Below are 18,459 nucleotides of genomic sequence, written 5' to 3' on the forward strand. Positions count from 1 at the left end.
GAGTAATTGGAACCCTCCCACACTGCTGAGGGGATTGTAAATTGACTTTGGAAAGCTGTTTGGCAGTTTCTATTAAAGATGATTGTATACACATCTATGACTCGGCGAGTCTCCTATTTGATGTATAGACAGGGAACGTGCATAGTTACATTCACTGAAAGGCAAGTAATAGAATGTTCATGTCAGTACTGCTCCAATGCCTATCAACACTAGAATAGATAAACTGTAGAATATTAACACAGAGGAAATCAGGCAATCAGAATAAAAAAGAAACACCCACAATATGGAGGAACTTCACAAACATAATGTCAATTGAAAGAAGCCAGTCTTGAGGTACCTGGGTGCCTCAGTGGTTAAGCCTCTGCCTTCAGCTTGGGTCATGATCTCAGGGTCCTGGAATCGAGCCCCACATCAGGCTCCCTGCTCAGCGGGGACTCTGCTTCTCCCTCTGCCTCTCTCCCTTCTTGTGCTCTCTCTCTCTCTCTCTTTCTCACTCACTCTCTCTCTCAAGTAAATAAATAAAATCTTGAAAATATTAAATAAATAAAAAGAAACCGGTTTCAAAATAGTACATAGCGTTATTCCTTATGCTCCAAGTAAGCAAAATCATATGATGTGGAGAGGAGAAGGGAGTTGGGGGAAACTGGAGTGGGGGATGAGCCATGAGAGACTGTGGACTCTGAGAAACAAACTGAGGGTTTTGGAGGGAATGGGGATGGGAGATTGGGTGAGCTTGGCGGTGGGTATTATGGAGGGCACGCATGGCATGGAGCAATGGGTGTGGTGCATAAACAATGAATTCTGGAACACTGAAAAGAAATAAAATAAAATAAAATAATTTTAAAAATAGTAAGATTAAAAAATAGTACATAGTGTATGATTCTATTTATATAAGTCCAAAAACAGGCACAAATAATCTATGGTGGGTGGAGTAGTGACTAAAAGAGGTCATGGGAGATTTCTTGCTGCTGCTAACATTGTTTTGCAAGCAGAGCAAGGATACTTGGGAAAGTTCATGGAGCTCTTTCATTGTTCTTATATCATGGCTCCAAGCTTGGAGAGACGACTAGTCTGGTTGCTCACTTCAGCTATTCTCTGCTGGCTTGGTCCTTAACTACCACTGAGATACATTACTTGGTTTGACTTTACCTTTCTTTGTTTCTCAGGAGATGTGCAGATATGTTCTGTCTGAATCTAAAGCCCTTTGAATTCAGAAGGATCCTAAGAAATGATTATATTTTCTACATGCTGATAAAATTTTGAACATGATGAAATTTTGCATTTTCTCCTTCACTCTTAGGACCGTGTATTTCTTCTGTCTGTAAAAGATTAAACAAATGAATTTGGATAGCTCTAATGTTTTGCTTAACTCTGATCACTCTTTGTAACATCATTCTGCTGAAGACAACCAAACCTATACCATAAATAATTTTGTCTGAAGTAAGTTTTATTAAGCCAAAAAAAACCCTGTAATGCAAAATATTTCCAAATTAAATTATCTTTATTTTTTGGAATAATATACCGTGCTGGGGTGCCGGGGTGTCTCGGTTGGTTGAGCATCTGACTCCTGGCTTATGCTCAGGTTGTGATCTCAGAGCCCAGACATCAAGCTCCGCATCAGCCTCTGTGCTGAAGGTGGAACCTGCTGAAGACTCTCTCTCTTCCTCTCCCTCTGCTCTTTCCTGTTGCATGCATGCTCTCTCTCTCGCAAATAAATACATTTTTTTAAAAGAATGATATACAGTAGTTGTGGCTCAAGCTTAAATACAGACAGAGATTCAGATCCAAGCTCTGTTTTACAAGAGTTCCATAGTTTGGGACTCTTGTCTTTCTTAACTTTCAGCAAGATTCACATGATCAATTGGGATAATAGCATCCTTTTATTTTATATGGCTATTTTGAGAATTAAATGAATAGCATAATATTGGCCCACTGTGAAATCTTCATACATTTTAGCTGCTATTATGATATTCTCATTATAGAGAACTTGGAAGATGGAGGAAAACAAAGAAAATACCCAGATAGAGCCTTGTGATCCTTTATCCAAGATGGCAGTGACCATTTTCAGGACCCCTCCTGTGTGCTCTGGGTTTTAGTGTGTCCCCTCCGTCTCAGGCTGTGGCCTCCACTGTGCTGTTGAGAGGTAAGCACAGGATGGGAAGCTCTGATCAGGAAGCCCAATTTACCTCAGCTAAGGCTTAAAGTTGGATAAGTCATTCATATTCTTAGAACCCCTTCCAGCTCTGACATTCTAGTATTCTGTCTCCTCATCCATCAATAACTTTGCAGTAAAAATATCATTTTATGTTCTGTCACGTTGGTTCCCTAGCATCTGCAGACTAAACAACCACTTGATAGATGAATCTCTCTGTATGATACCAGACACCAGGCTACAACCCTTTTATGTTTATTTACCTTGGCTTCATGTCAGCACTGTCTAGATTAGTCACTCTGTAAACCTTTTGTCGAGGCATTAGAAAGGGGTATATCTTAATGACTAAAAATACAAGGCTCTTTAGACCTCTCTCTCATATTTTCAAAAAGATGGTTAGTACTTTTGCCTATTTTTCCAAGGACTGTAACTCTCAGCTATTGAACATAATAATAAATAACTATACCTTAAATTACGTTCTGTAAGTAAATTTTCCTTCCTATTCCTTTATTCACTTATCTTCCTGTTACACGCCCTCTTGGTCTGCTGAATATCTGCTTCTTAGCACTTCATTAATTTTAAATAATTTCTCATGCAAATTTTAAAATTTTGATCTTGTCACTGAATGGTCCTTCCAGGAGAATGGTAACTATGTCATTTTTTTTCTTTTTTTTTTTTTTTTTCATTTTCTTCAGAGCATATCGCCATACCTGACACGTAGTATAGAGCTAATACATATGATCTCTTTTAATAACATTTATAGTCCCCTGTACTGAGGATACGACCACATTTATTAGACTAACCACTCATTAGCAAGCAGACACACAATATTTATACAAATGTTTTGTAAGATCAGATAACACTGAAAGTTTCATTTCAGAAAGATAGGACAACCATCAGAGGCCAAGTTCTCTGCTTTTTTGTCTGCACAGTGCAGTCAAAAACCATTCTAAACCCAAAACCATTCTAAACCATTCCCCAAGTAGAAGACCATTAAAGGGTAAGTCTAGGGCACCATGTTTGCATGTAGGTTAGAAACTTCGCCATATACTTATAGGCAGTTTAGGCTAGAGTAGAGAGAGGGTGGCTCTGAACTCTTGTAACTTAAATCCACTTACCATTAAAACTTTTAGTTTCGGGGCACCTGGGTGGCTCAATGGGTTAAAGCCTCTGCCTTCTGCTCAGGTCATGATCCCAGGGTCCTGGGATGGAGCCCCACATCGGGCTCTCTGCTCAGCGGGGAGCCTGCTTCCTTCTCTCTCTCTGCCTTCCTCTGTGCCTACTTGTGATCTCTGTCAAATAAATAAATAAAATCTTAAAAAAAAATAGAAACTGTATACGCAATGTAATGGAATGCTGTGCACCTATAGCCAAAAGAATACAGTAGCCTTCTATTTACTGAACTGGAAAGAACACCAAGACATATTATGAAAGTTAAAAAGCAAAGTGCAGGGGTGCCTGGGTGGCTCAGTGGGTTAAGCCGCTGCCTTCGGCTCAGGTCATGATCTCAGGGTCCTGGGATCAAGTCCCGCATCGGGCTCTCTGCTCAGTGGGGAGCCTGCTTCCTCCTCTCTCTCTGCCTGCTTCTTTGCCTGCTTGCGATCTCTGTCTGTCAAATAAATAAATAAAATCTTAAAAAAAAAAAACAAACTTTTAGTTTCATCCATGAGAGCTCCACTAGTCATCATGGTAGTAAGTCACTGGTTTTTCCTGACCCTTAGTAGGCTAGAGTATATTTTTTATAATGGAGATACAGTTTCCAAACAGCTTGTAGTAGCTTTCCCAAGAGACAGAGCTGAGGACCATTGGGGCTTAGATTGGGTGCTTTTAATGGTGAATTAGTGCACCACTCCCTGGTTTAAGCATAAATTGTCTGGCACACACATAATATCATACTGGTAAACTGAAGCATTTTTTTTAAAGATTTTATTTATTTATTTGACAGACAGAGATCACAAGTAGGCAGAGAGGCAGGCAGAGAGAGAGAGAGGGAAGCAGGCTCCCTGCTGAGCAGAGAGCCCGATGCGGGACTTGATCCCAGGACCCTGAGATCATGACCTGAGCCGAAGGCAGCGGCTTAACCCACTGAGCCACCCAGGCGCCCTAAACTGAAGCATTTTAAAGTGAACTTTAAACAGTGTGACACTCTGTCCAATATTACAAAAAAAAAAAAAAGGAAGACTTCCCAAGGCTGTGTGAAGGGAGCACCTTCTAAGAAGGGGGACAGTTTCCAGCACACTGGACCTTCCAAGTGTATTTCCACCTCAGACCCTTTGCATTTACCTTCCCTCAGCCTGAAAGGTTCTTCCCATAAATGTTCTCCTGGGTCTCTCCATTACTTCACTCATGTTTCTGCTCAAAAGAAAAAGCTTCACAGAGAAACTTTTGCTGACCAGTCAACATATACTTCCTCCCACCATTGCTCTCTGTTCTCTTAGCAATTTTCATCTTTCTTCATATAATTTTTCTATCTGAAATTATTTTCGATAACTTTTTTTAAAACAATTTTTTTATCTCCCTTTTCAGAACAAGCTCCACAAAAAAGGAAAGATTTTGTCTTGAATTCTATCCTTAGGGCCTAGAACCATTCTTGGTACAATGCTGCTCAATTGGAAGAAAGGATACATCCATACTTCTTTCTGAAAATATACATGGAGAAATGTCCAGAATGTCTGACGTTAATGATTATTTTGGAACAAGAACATTTGGAGTGAGTTTTTCTTTCTTTCTTTTTTAAGCGCTTTTTGCAAAAAAAAAATCGTGAATTTTTTTTATTAATTAAATTTATTTATTTTCAGCATAACAGTATTCATTATTTTTGCACCACACCCAGTGCTCCATGCAATCTGTGCCCTCTATAATACCCACCACCTGGTACCCCAACCTCCCACCCCCCCCACCACTTCATTCCCCTCAGATTGTTTTTCAGAGTCCATAGTCTCTCATGGTTCACCTCCCCTTCCAATTTCTCTCAAATCCCTTCTCCTCTCCAACTCCCCATGTCCTCCATGATATTTCTTATGCGCCACAAGTAAGTGAAACCATATGATAATTGACTCTCTCTGCTTGACATTTGAAAAAATCGTGAATTTAAAAAAAATCATCTCTACTGATAGGTGCAGTGTAGGAGAATGGCATTAGCACTTGGCAGAAAATCAGCAGATACATGTTCACTTCCTAATTGGCCATTTACTTCAAGCTGTTTCTTCACCTTTTTTTTTTTTTTTGGCTGTTTCTTCACTTTTAAGTGGATAGGCCAACACTAGTTCAATGGAGCTAGTCCAAGATAGAATACATGCAAAAGGGTGCTCTAGCATTGTGTATGCACTATGTAGTTTTTTAAAGTCAGGTTTAGTGAGATATTTACCTTCAGGAAAATTCACCCTTTGTAAGTTCAGTGAGTTCAGCCACCACCACAATCAAGATACTGACTATTTTTGGGGTGCCTGGGTGGCTCAGTGGGTTGGGCCGCTGACTTCGGCTCAGGTCATGATCTCAGGGTCCTGGGATCGAGTCCCACATCGGGCTCTCTGCTCAGCGGGGAGCCTGCTTCCTCCTCTCTCTCTCTGCCTACTTGTGATCTCTGTCTGTCAAATAAATAAATAAAATCTTTAAAAAAAAAAAAGATACTGACTATTTTTATCACTCCTAAAAGTTCCTTTATGCCCTTTATCAGCTAACTAATCATCTCTCCCCATATCCTTTCCTGGCAACCATTAATTTAAGATTCTGTCCCTAATTTCCAAAAGGTCATTTAAATTCAGTATGTAGCCTTTGGAAGAGTTTGACCTCTTTTTCTAAACGTGGTGCTTTTCCAATGCATCCATGTTGTTGGGTAAAAATAGCAGTTTGTTCTTTTTCATGGCTGAGAAGTGTTCCATTATATTTATTAATTGTAATTTGTTTATTCATCAAGCATTTAATTGTTTTTTTTTCTGGTTTTGAATTATTACAAATAAAGCATCTATGAACCTGCTTGTATAAGTCTCTGTGTGGACATCTGGTTTCATTTCTCTGGGTAAATGTTTAGGAAGGAGACTGTTAGGATATTAAATACTTGTTTTAATCTGGAAACGCTTCATTTTGAAAAATTTGAGCTGCTTGTATTTCTTTTGCTTTTTTAAAGATCGTATTTCTTTGAGAGAGAGCAGGGAGAGAGAGAGAGAGCACACACGATTTGGGGGGAAGGGCAGAAGGAGAAGACTCCCTGATGAGCAGAGAGCCTAATGCTGGGCCCTACTCCAGGACCCGGGGGTCATGACCTGAGCCAAAGGCAGATGCTTAACCGACTGAGCCACCCAGGTTCCCCGAACTGCTTGTATTTCTTAAAGTGATGAATTAACCTTTAAGAAAATCTCTCCATTTATTCTGAGGGGTAAAAAAGGAAAATTAAGTACCTATTTAGTATTCTAGGGAAACAACTAAATGCAAGAAGATAAATCTCCAAGCTGAGAAGTTAGAGCTATTTTTAGTAACATAAACTAGGTATGTGTTTAACAGAACTAAGTAATTTCCTTAAGTGGGGGATTAGAATCCCTTAAATTATGTAGAGTTCTTTGTGTTCTCCAAAGAATATTTGTTTACAGGAATATAGAGACACAATAAAGGGAAAAGAATAAAGACACACAGACATTTTATTTTTTTAATATCATTTTGGAGAAAAAGACTGAAGTCCTCCAAAAGGGTAAGTTTTCCTTTGTTTTTGTTTTGTTTTGTTTTGTTTTTTAAAGATTAACCTAGCCTTTGGAAAAGTACATATGTAAGACTCATATGATGCTCAAAGAACTAAGCCACACACTGGGGTGGGGTTTATTCTGAAATAATAATTTTTAAAAATCAAAGTATATTTGAAAATAAATACACCTAACAAATAAAAAAACAAAAGATATTCTTACAGCCTGCATCATAAGAAGTCAATTATGAAGAGCAGTGTTTATATGAGGGTGAGAAAAAACCATGGCCCATTCTTCATAGAGCCAAGAAGGGAGGTTTTGCTGTTGACTCTGAGACATAGGAATGCTTCAATCAGTAGTAAGATGGGCTGGTCAGAAAGTGTGGAGCAGGTGGGAATAGAGACCTGCCTCTTGAATGCAGGCTGGCGGAGACTCTGAAGTCCATTTGGGTCTGTGGGATCTGAAAGGAGTCACTTTTAGTAGCAATTGAAAATTGTCTTTTTTTTTCTTTGATAGTTTTTCTTCCTATATCTGAACACTAACCATGTAAAACCTAACTAAAAGATCTAATTGTGCTTCAGCTGTGCTATGGGGACTGAGGAAGGGGTTGGCCTCATGTTTTGGACACTAAGCACAAGAGAGGTCCCCTTCCCCCTAAGGCCAGTGTTCTTGCTGGCTCGTGACAACCGTGTTAGAAGAAATATGATATCTTGAGTGCCATGGGCATCAAAGCAAGAGTGAGGGGCTTGACCAAAAGGACAGAGAGCCGGGTATGGAACCTAATCCTGATCACCCCCCAAAATAGTTACCTGGGAATGCTCAGAAATGATGAGGGGGACATTTTGAAGGAAGATAATTTCTGGCTAGAAAAACCTGGGCATTGAGAAGAACTGTGACCTTGTAATGTTCTCACATGGTGTTAAGGCCTGGAATATTTGTAGGGTGCTTATCCCCAAACCTGCATAGTCTATATAATGAAGTCACCAAATATCTAAAAAATAGGAATTCAAATCTTGACTTCACTTCCACGCAACAAAGCTTGACTCTTAAGGAATTTAAAAATACTCCTCCTTTACCTCCCCTTCCAAATCTAAGAGATTTATGTCAAGTGAGATATCGTCCTGGATGTAAAGGAATGTTAAGATAAATTTAAGGATTTACATGGGAGAATGGGTGTGACTTCTTAAACTATTCAAACTTTAAATATAATAATACACTGTTATATAGTATACACTAATATATTAATGGTTTCTTACTGTGTGCCATCTTAACCCCTCCACCATAATGCCATACACAGAGTCTGGAAGCTCAATTACCTCAAACACACAGATGCATCATTAAAGGATTAGTGAAATGACTACTCCCATGCCCCCAGATGCAGGTTTAAAATCCATCGGTGGCAACTTGGGATTCTCAGTGGTGATTTTCAATACAGATGAGAATTTCCATGTTCTAAAATGTCTGGGTTCCCCAGGACAGCAGCCATGATTCCAGGAAGGTTTTATTAGTTGGCATCCATTTCATAGGTCCTGTCTGAGGATATTGGACATGGAGAGTACAGGGAATGAGGAACCCACCCTTTTCCTCCCCACTTCCTGAGATGAGGTGGCTGCCATTTCTCCTTCCCCCTTTCCACTCCTTCTCTCCCTCCCCCTCAAGCGGTGTCCAGTCCTCTCACAGCAGAGCCGGGCAGAAGAGGAGAGCGGAATCATGTCAACCAAGTTCGATTTTATTTCAGATTTTATTTCACTATTTTATTCAATATATTTAAGTATAATAGAGTACGCTGTTGAATGCAGTATATTTTAAAACGTCTAATTCGTCTTTTTGTGGTTTTAAATTGCTATAAAATATGTTTCTTTTCTGAGAGTGATGTTTAAAGGTCAGGAAGTGACTTAAATTTTTATTATTTTAATGATATTTTTCATTAAACCATATGGCTCTGCTTTGTCATTAATTAGACATTAACCAAAGAACCCATCACATTCAAGCAAGAGCTATACTCAGCAAAAATCAATATTTTATATCCTAGCCTCCAGCTCTTTATGCAGAAAGGTCTTGGAATAGAAGCTTTCCACACTGGTAGGAAAATTATTTAAAAAAAAAAAAAAAGGCAAGACAGACCAGCAATAAAAGTGTTGTTGTACTTTTCAAAATCTTGGTAATAATTTTCACTAAGCTGTCTCTATAATGAAGACCTCTAGAAAACTTTTAATATCTAGCAGAGACCCAGGAGGACCTAACTTAGAAATGTATTAAGTTTTTGTTGCATCTATGTAAAAAAAATGAATTAACAAATGCATATAGTCCAACCTATAGATTTTATAGATCACAGAGACAAGATTCAGAGATGTCAAGTGCCTGCCCAAGGTCACACAGCCAGAGAGTGACTAAAATGGTACTAGAACATGTGTTATCTGGCTATCAAACCAAAATTGTTTCCTCCATTCTACAAACATCTTGGACTTGGATTTTAAAAACCCCAATTCAATTTTAAAACTTTATATTTTTTTTTCCTAGAGACATTTTGGTTCTGTGGTGGTAAATTCTATGTGTTAAATTGGCTAGACTATGGTACCTCATTGTTTGGTCAAACAGCAGTCTTGATGTTGCTCTGAAGATGTTTTTAGATGTGATTGAAATTTAAGTCAGTAGATCTTTGGTAAAGAAAATTCCTTCCATAATGTGAATGGGGCTCATCCAATTAGTTGAAAGTTGTTGTTTTTTTTCCTCTTTTTTAAGATTTTATTTATTTATTTGACGAGAGAGAAAGATCACAAGTAGGCAGAGAAGCAGGCAGAGAGGGGGAAACAGGCTCCCTGCTGAGTAGAGAGCCCGATGCGGGGCTTGATCCCATGACTCTGAGATCATGACCTGAGCCGAAGGCAGAGGCTTAAGCCACTGAGCCATTCAAGTGCTCCTCAGTTGGAAGTTTTAAGAGAAAAGACTTAAGAGCTCTCCAGAATGAAGAAATTTTCCCTCCAGACTCCCTTCAGACTCAAGAATGCAGCATCAAAAGTGAAATAGTCAGACAGAAAAAGATAAGTCCTATCTGAGGCCACTCATATGTGGGGCCTGAAAAAGCCAAAGTTGGAAAAACAGAGAGTAGATTGAAGGTTACCAGGAATTGGGGTGGGAGAAATAACGAGATACTGGTCAAAGGGTACAAGTTCTGGCTACGTGATTAACACATTTGGGGATCTAATTGACAGCATAGTGATTATAGCTAATAATACGGTTTCATATATACCTGAATAAGGTCAAGAAGAGATCTTACATGTTCTCACCACAAAAAAGAAATGGTAATCATATTAAGTGATAGATACGTTAACTGATGCTGTGAGCATAACTGTTCTGCAATATATATGTGTATCAGATTAACACACTGTTCACCTTAAACTTACACCATATAATGTATCAATTATATCTCAATAAAGCTGGGAGCAGATTTCCAGCCTGCCAGGCTGCCCTACAAATTTGGGATTTGTCAGCCCCCACAATGCATGAACCAATTCCTTAAAATAAATGAACCAGTTCCTTAAAATATATGTCTCTTTCTTTCTTTCTTTCTTTCTTTCTTTCTCTTTCTTTCTTTCTTTCTTTCTTTCTTTCTTTCTTTCTTTCTTTCATCATCTATCTATCTATCATCTATCTATCTATCTAATCGTCTATGGGCTGTGTTTCTCTGAATAACTCTAATATAGTCCCCAATAAAATTTACAGGTGAACAGAATTAAAAAGATGTTTGTTGTTTGATAGGTCAAGGGATGTTTTAGGCTCTGGGTAATCAGAGGACCGTAGGCGTCAACTTAGAGAGTTCTGAGGTGGAAAAGGGACTATGAAGTTGCCTCATCTTGGGCTAGATTACTATGAAATTTTGTACGTTCTGTTAGGTGTGGTTCAGAAGAATGAGATCATCCATCCAGTTGCCTAGGTGGGCAGGCCCTGCTGTCAGACCCATTCTCGTTGGGGATCTTGGAAGCCTCGTCTCTCAATAGACGTTCTACAGCCATCTTTTTGGACATCAGGGTTCCCTCTTTCTTGATAGAAAGTTTTTTATACTTTTCTCTAGGAACCATCTCAGCTGGAAATTATACCTAAGTATTTTCACTGAAATCTCTCAGTGAAAATCATTATATGAGGCAGTTTGTGCAGATAAAACTTAAACTATACTTGTCCATTTTGGTTAATACAAATAAGTTTTCACAGGCAAAACTATATATATAATGAACTAAATTTTCACAACACTCTAAAGTAGGGATAAAATTACTATATAATATAAGCACTGTAAGAGAGGGGCCTCTGAAGAATGAGGGATCCCCTCCAATTGGAGGATCCCCTCCAATTCCTCATTATTATAACAGTAACATCTCAGCTCAAGGAGAAACCTACCCATTGGCACAAACTAAGATTGTCCCCATTCAACTGGTTGTTGGATTAGAACTCTGTGAGTTCTGTCAACCCCGTAACAAAACTAACTTTCCCCAAGCCTCAGACTTACAGACTTTTACTTATCTCCAAGACTTTATGTCATGAGTTCTTGAAGGAAATCTATTGTAGTTCTCCATGCCATGACCACCCCATCTCAGGAGACCACCTATGAAAGTATCGTCTTAGCCCAGCAAGCCTGGTCTAGGACTGAAAGAGGAAAATGGTAGAAAAATGATTTTCTTGAGAGAGGTAGCTTCCACTCCTCACTACTCTGAGGACACCAGAGCGACTGCTAGCTCCTAAATCCTCATCAGCAAGTCAATTTATCTCAAATCTTGAAGCAGCCAGCAGTTTGGAAGACCGGGTTTACTCCCAGAGGGCAATCTTTTCCTTGGATCAAACTTCTGCTCTGATCCACAGACCTGCCACAGCTCACAACAGTCTACGGTGTGGTAGCTCACAGAACTTCACCAGAGAGAAAAAACCTCTGCTCCTGCATGGAGGAAGGCAGAGAATGCACCAAGAGCTCACCATTCCTGCTAGTCTACAATTCTCGTTCTGTTTGTGCTCTGCTGACTCAAAATTGGCTCACTCAACAGCGCATGCACGGGGCCCCAATTGGACACACTGTCCAATTACACACACATTTTTAGGTATGTGTAAGTGCCAACTTTTTTTTTGTAAGATTTTACTTCTTTATTTGACAGACAGAGATCACAAGTAGGCAGACAGGCAGGCAGAGAGAGAGGGAGAAGCAGGCTCCCCGCTGAGCAGAGAGCCCGATGTAGGGCTCCATCCCAGGACCCTGGGACCACGACCTGAGCCGAAGGCAGAGGCTTGAACCCACTGAGCCACCCAGGTGCCCCTAAGTGCCAACTTCTAATACTGACAGCAGATGACTTTACTTCTGTCTGGACTTTCTTCCAAAACAAAACAGTATTTATTTATAATTGTTTATTAGCTGTACTGCACCTGCTGCTCAGCGGGAGAAATATAAGGAACTAGAGATCTTAGTGGTTTTACAGTAGAGAAACCAGACAGCTTACATTCTTATAGACACTCAAACAATATTAAGGTCATTTGTTACACAGGGTTGAAAATTGAGTTTTATTATTCTGGTTCATAAAACAGGGTTACGCTTTTGGGAAAATGGTCGATGGGCTGTCACCAAATAATTGCCTGACCTCTGGTACCAGCCAGGGTTCAGCTAAAGAAGCAGAACTGTTACGTGATTTATATTAAACAGTTCATTGCAAAGAATTGACTCCTGCAGTTGTCTGGCGATGGAGGAGACAAGTCTGTAGTCTGGGGCAGTCTGTCAGCGAGGCCAGGCTGGAAATCTCATCCACATGGACACGCTAAAATCTGCTACCCACAGGCAGAATTTCCTCTACAGGGGAGCTTTCACGTTGTTCCCAAATCCCTGCAACTGATTGAACCAGGCCCACCCAGATTATCTAGAATAACTTTATTTTAAGGTCACCTGATTAGCAACCTTAATTCCATAATTTATTGGACATCTTTGGGGGCTATTTTTCTGTTGACACAACTTGCGAGTAATCTTTTTGCAAATTCCTTCATATCTCAGTGCCATCAGCCAATGAAAGTAGCGAGTTTTCTGGGATAACCAGCAGTGGGGACCTTAGAAAGAAAACAAGTGTGGATACTTGTTAGGGGATGATTTGAAAAATGGAGCTGGGGCAGAAAGTAGTATTTTTGACCTGTGTGGAATGGGATATGGTGATTGCTTACAATCCCCCAAGGAAGTATTTGAAGTTGTTATTTAATTTTGAAAGAAGACGACATTTAAGAAAAATGAATTGGATGTTGCTCTAGGTTGTAGGAATCTATGTTGGGGTAGGAAGATGTTCGTGATACTCGTTTATTTGGACAGTGTGGGTTGTATGTTTCCATTCAGGCCTCAAAATAACAATTTGTCAAAGATAATGATTAAAGATTAAATTAGAGAACATGCATAAAAACACTTTTTTTTTAAAGATTTTATTCATTTATTTGACAGAGAGAGATCACAAGTAGGCAGAGAAGCAGGCAGAGAGAGAGGAGGAGCAGGCTCCCTGCTGAGCAGAGAGCCCGATGCGGGACTCGATCCCAGGACCCTGAGATCATGACCTGAGCCAAAGGCAGCGGCTTAACCCACTGAGCCACCCAGGCACCCGCATAAAAACACTTTTAAAATGTTACAATACTCTTGCTCACCATAAAAAAGAAGAGTCGAATTCTAGAGCTTAAAAACAACCAGGGGTGGGGGGGGACAACCAGAGATCATCAATTTCATTAAAGATATAATGAACTTTTTTTCCCTTTTGATAATTTTTTTGATGCCTCTTCTGAAAGTTCAGAGGAAAGTTTTCTCCAGAGGTTTGGACTTCCTCTCATGTTTCGCATCTCAAGACCTCAACCTCATTTTCAGGGCAGAACAACTTATATATAATTCATCTTTACATTTCTAAACCCATGAAAATGATATTTGGTTTCCACAGAGTAGTAACACAAAGTAAACATTGTACGTTATTTTTAACATTCATGTCCTTCGATGTTCCTGCAAAAAGTTATGTCTTATCTTTGGGTTTAAGAAAGAGTTGGGGCATCACTGTGGCTTTTCTGGGTCCCGTTTCAGAACTCCCCTTCATCCATCAGTTTTCGTAAGGTATTTACTATTGTTCCAGCTATCTTCCTGACCCTTCAACACTATGTTCTGCAGTGGCCTTCAAATGGCCTTATCGATTTCAGCTGAGCGAGCAAGCTAGAGTTGTGCCTGTCCCCTTTGTGGGCAGAAGGACCCTTTTCAAGACAGTAAGCCTCTTCTTCCTTTTTTATTTAACTAACTTTGTATGTCCAGGACTATAAGACACAGAAGAGAACCCCAGGAAAATCAATGTACTGCTTCCTCTTAACTCCCCTAACTTGGTCATGCCATTCCCTATTAAAAACCCTCTGTGACTCCCATTTTCCTCAGGTTAAACCCCAAACTCGTTAGACAGCCCGGCAAAGACTCAGATGCTCTGGCCCCTGCTATACACTCCACTGTCGTCGTCATCACCTTCTTCTTTTATAAGACTTATTTGTTTAGTTTAGAGGGAGGGAGAGAGAGCATAAGCACTAGGGGCAGAGGCTGAGGAAGAGAGAATCTCAAGCAGAGTTCCCACTGAGCATGGGACACAGGGCTCAATCTCACAACCCATAAGACCATGACCGGAGCTGAAATCTCAAGTGAGACGTTTACCTCGCTGAGCCACCCAGATGCCCCATCCATTGTCTCCTTCAGGCTTGTTCCTCACCTCAACCCTGCCTTGAGCTATAGTCCCAGAATCCCACAGCTAAGTCTCTCCATCCTGTTTCTCGGCCTTTGCATCTCAGACTTGAACGCCTACAGTACCCTCTCTCCTCCTGGATCACCTTGGAAAACTGCCACTTGTCTTTCAAATACCAGCTTAAATATCTCCTCATTCAGGGCTTCCCTGACCAGTCGCAAACCAGGTCAACTTCATCACCCATGTGATCCCGCTGCCCTGTGCTCACCCCTTATCCCACCCTTATCAAGGTGTATGGATCCTTCTAGTTTCATTCTCAGTCTTCCCCAGAAAGACCGTCGATCATTCCATCCTCAGTGCCCAGCACAATGAAGGCCCTGAGCGCATCCTGGGGAATAAATGAGTGAATGAGGAACTGAAAGAAGGAACCAGATCGTCTCTCCCTCACCCACACCTAAGCACAGTGTCCACTCAATTGTCACAGCTCCATCCACCTCTCTTCCCCCTCGGAGGAATGCGTGGGTATCCTCAGGTCACTGCACATGCTTGGTATCCAAAAACAGTGCTTCCGGGGGTTCTGCATTTTATGTGCACCTGACCTTGCCTTGGAAATTTTGATATTAACTGTGACTCATAAGAGATATTGAGCACATGATGTGCAGAATTTGGCCCCACCCCATGTAGAGGTCTGATCGGAGTCTGGGCAGCAGGTAGGGCGCAAGACGTGACTGTCACCATCTACTATCCTGGGAGAAATCAATTTACGTAGTGTTTTTATTGGCTTGTATTGGGAGAGGACAAAATCAGAATGTGGAAGAAATGTTTTGGAAGAATTGGAAGAATGTTTTGAAAAAACATTCAAGAGCATCTTAGAAATATTTTCTTTTGTGCAAGATTCTGGCAAGAATTGACATTTTTGGACATAGAATTGTAGCTCTGAGGAGCATTGTCCTGAAAGTAGTCTTTTTCTTCTTTTCCAAAACATTACTGGTCATTAATAGTTTACCCCCATCAATCACACTCAGCCTGCCTGGTGGTGTATCTAGTGAGACTCATGGGAAAGACATTCTTCCTTCCCTTTCTTTTCATTTCTCCCTTGTGGGGTAGAAGAGCGGGAAACGGGGGAGGAGGAAATAGATTTACTTTAGTGATTAATGTGCGAAAAAATCAATCTCGCCTTCACCTAATCTGACAGTTGACTTTCTCATCAGGAGCACTGATTCCTGGTGTAAATACAGGCGATTGTTTACAGCTTTTGTTCTTGATTTTGGCATGCAGGTGACAGGAGAGTCCAAATAACAATCCTAGCCAGGGAACCGGCTTTTTAAAGATGACACAAGTTTCGTCACTCACCATTTGACGCTTTTAAAGTTAGAAAATTTAATCTTTTTTATTTCTTCATTATTCATTGTCCTGAAAGTAGTCAGGACATTATCCTGAAAGTATATTATTCATATACCTGCTCATGGAGGGGCCTTTAGTTCCTTTATATTTTTTAAGAAATTGTTTACTGGGTGCCTGCTCTATCAGACTGTACTGGGGGATAGTGAGAGGGTATGTTGGTTACTGTGGGCATGCTGTACTTCCGGAAAGATATGTCTATTACATCATAACCCTAATAATTGTAAAATTACAGCTGCTGTAAATACTACAAAAGAGAAACACACAGCCCTATCAGATATATACCTATAAACCCTATGTATACCTATAAACCCTATAGCAAATAAACCCTATTAGTAGTTTCTGATAGCAAGTACCAAAAGACATCTTAACATCAATGAACAGTAACCATTTCTTCAGCCCTATAGCTCAGTGAGGATCAGTGGATCTGAGATGGGCTTAGGAGTAGGTCTATTCACAAGCCTTTCCTGCTCCTCATGGACCCAGCAGACAGCCTGGGAGTTTCTTCCCATGGCAAGGGCAGAGGCGTGAGAAGACAAAACTAAAAGTTCATGAGATTTTCAAAATTCTTTCCTGTTACCTGCTTTCATGCCATTGACCAAAGGAAACTAATAGCAAGCCCAACATCGATGGATGGGGAGAAATTTTCTCTGGTGTTGGAGAGGTGGATAGAGCAATGCATGCCTGACCACACAAGGTTGATGGGCAGGTAGTAGAACCAAAGAGAGCAGTTTCTAGAGAGGATTCTGTAAAGCCTGGTGCCCACCTAACAGTGAAGAAAATTTTTGTTGGTGGGATTAAAGAAGATACAGAAGAATATAATTTGAGAGACCACTACGGCAAGATTGAAACCATAGAAATTATGGAAGACAGGCAGAGTGGAAAAAAGGGAGGATTTGCCTTTTTAACTTTTGATGACCAGGATGCAGTTGATAAAATTGTTGTTCAGAAACACCACATTATTCATGGGCATACTTGTGAAGTGAAAAGGGCCCTTTTTGAACAAGATAGGCAGTCTGCTGGATCACAGAGAGGTCATGGAGGTGGGTCTGGCAACTTCATGGGTCGTGGAGGAAACTTTGGAGGTGGTGGTAACTTTGGCCATGGTGGAAACTTTGGTGGAAAAGGAGGCTATGGTGGTGAGGTGGTGGCAGGAGAGGTAGTTACGGGGGAAGTGATGGTGGATACAATGGATTTGGAGGTGATGGTGGCGACTATGGTGGCGGTCCTGGTTATAGGAGTAGAGGAGGCTATGGTGGTGGTGGACCAGGATATGGGAACCAAGGAGGTGGATATGGAGGTTGTGGTGGAGGATATGATGGTTACAGTGAAGAAGGAAATTTTGGAGGTGGGAACTATAATGATTTTGGAAAGGATAGTGGACAATAGCAATCTAATTATGAACCCAAGAAGGGGGGCAGTTTTGGTGGAAGAAGCTTGGACAGTCCCTATGGTGGTGGTTATGGATCTGGTGGTGGAAGCAGTGGATATGGTAGGAGAAGGTTCTAAACAAATTTCAGAATAAAAGGGCTACAGTTCTTAGCAGGAGAGAGAGCGCGAGGAGTTGTCAGGAAAGCTACAAGTTACTTTGAGACAATCGTCCCAAATGCATTAGAGGAACTGTAAAAATATGCCACAGAAGGAACAATGATCCATAGTCAGAAAAGTTACTGCAGCTTAAACAGGAAAGCCTTCTTGCTCAGGACTGTCATAGCCACAGTTTGCAAAAAGCACAGCAATTGATTGATGCAACGTATTGTCAATCAGATGTACGTTTGATTGTACAATGTCTGTTGTGGCTTTTTCTTTTTCTTTTTCTTTTCATTACATCATTATATTGCCCTGTAATTGTGGTAGTGGTACCAGGAATAAAAAATTCAGAAATTTTAAACTTTTCAATATTTGTGTAGTTCAGTTTTTCTACATTTTAGTACAGAAACTTTAACAAAATGCAGTTTTGAAGGTGTTTCCTTGTGAGTTAAAAAGTAAAGAAGATCATTGTCAATTACTATTTTGTATGGATTCTGCTAAGGTTAACTGTAAAGAAACACCTGCTGACCTGCAGTTTAAGGGGAATCTATTCTCCCCATTTCCAAACCATGAAATGAATGGGCTCTGACATGTGGAGAGAATAGATATTTGTAGGTTTGCAATGTGTGTTTTAGATAAATAGAATTGGGTGTTTAAATTAGTATATTTGTGAATTTAATAGCATTAAGATTTACTTCAAATGAAAAAAATCTCAGAATTGAAAAAAAAAAAAAAAGACATATAAACCAAGATTGTCCTGGGCAAACTGGACTCTGCTTACCCTAAATATATCCAGATAGAATTAAGCCCATTAAGTCAAAATGTGGGGGGCACCTAGGTGGCTCAGTGGATTAAGCCTCTGCCTTCAGCTCAGGTCATGATCTCAGGGTCCTGGGATCGAGCCCTGCATTGGGCTCTCTGTTCAGTGGGGAGCCTGCTCCCCCTCTCCACCCCCGCTTGCCTCTGCCTACTTGTGATCTCTGTCTGTCAAATAAATAAA

General features: G+C 40.4%; 1 pseudogene; it reads left to right on the forward strand.

Moving 5' to 3' along the window:
- LOC132002639 (heterogeneous nuclear ribonucleoprotein A3-like) overlaps window positions 1-17,438 on the forward strand; it is an 84,928-nt pseudogene extending 67,490 nt beyond the window's left edge.
- Window positions 17,439-18,459: the final 1,021 nt, after the last annotated feature.

Source organism: Mustela nigripes, chromosome 15 (assembly GCF_022355385.1).
Source record: "Mustela nigripes isolate SB6536 chromosome 15, MUSNIG.SB6536, whole genome shotgun sequence".
NCBI classification, from domain to species: Eukaryota; Metazoa; Chordata; class Mammalia; order Carnivora; family Mustelidae; genus Mustela; species Mustela nigripes.